The sequence below is a fragment of the Lygodium microphyllum genome, chromosome 28, assembly GCF_053477565.2.
Source record: "Lygodium microphyllum isolate KBCC chromosome 28, Lygodium_microphyllum_v1.1.10, whole genome shotgun sequence".
NCBI classification, from domain to species: Eukaryota; Viridiplantae; Streptophyta; class Polypodiopsida; order Schizaeales; family Lygodiaceae; genus Lygodium; species Lygodium microphyllum.
The window spans coordinates 52,086,578-52,087,793 of NC_141162.1; positions in this window are offsets into that span (position 1 = coordinate 52,086,578).

Below are 1,216 nucleotides of genomic sequence, written 5' to 3' on the forward strand. Positions count from 1 at the left end.
CCATTAGTCTCACGGCACATTATTCACAAGCCAAATACATCATTGTCGCCACTGATTATCTGAGGAAATGGGTAGAAGCACGAGCTACAAGAAAAAATGATGCTAGAACTATTGCCAAGTTCTTATGGGAGCAAGTGATCTCACGATTTAGCTACCCCATCGAACTTGTTAGCAACCAAGGCACACACTTCATCAAGGAAGTGATAGCTCATCTCTTATCCACCTTCCTAATCATCCATTGAAAATATTTGCCTTATTACCCTCAGGCAAATGGCCAAGCTAAATCCACGAATAAAATCTTGGTAAACGTCCTAACCAAGGTAGTCTCTACTTCGTGCAGTGACTGGGATAACAAGTTGATGGCACCCTTGTGGGCCTACTGCATGGCTTATAAAATGGCTATGGGTCAAACTTCCTTTAGGTTGACCTATGGAACTGAGGCAATTCTACCCTTAGAGTTCTTCATCCCCCTAGCCTGAGGATAGACCTTCAAAAGAGATGGGATGGAAAGGAGGCATGGGCAGAACGCCTAATTGAACACTTATTGAAAACTTGGCTTCTAGCCACCCATGTGCTTATATGCGAGAAGGCAAGACGCAAAAGTTGGTTTGACGAGCATGTCAAGCAGCAAGACTTTGAACGAGGCTACTTAATACTGTTGTACTCAGTCAAGGGACCATAAACAAAAATGAAATTTTGGGGGCTAGGTCCTTTCAGAGTTCGAACCATCAATCGAATTGGCAACATAGAACTCAAATCCCTAGAAGGTGAGGGCATAGGCTTCTTCAATGGCAATCGCATAAAAAAGTATTTCCTTCCCACGCACCCACTGCATGAACCTCCAATGCTAGCATCCCCTATCAAGATACGAGTAGCCACTATCACTAAGATGGACGATGAGGATGAGGAAGCTGTAGAACTAGCTTACCTAAGCATAACAATCATTGCATCAATGCATTGATCGATGAGGCAGCTGACTTTAATGTCTTGACTCATGATCATTGGACCCAAATTGGCAAACCACAATTACAGCCCCCTAACACTATGCTCAGCCCGTATGGGGGTGATCGTACACACTCTTGGAAAAGTGCAAGGCTGCAATCTCTATCGAGATTGAAAGAATGCCGATGATTTTCTATGTGTTGCCCAACACTAAAGATGCAGGCACAAAGTCATTGTTAGGATGAATCTTTAAGAAGCAAGCTCATTGTAATGT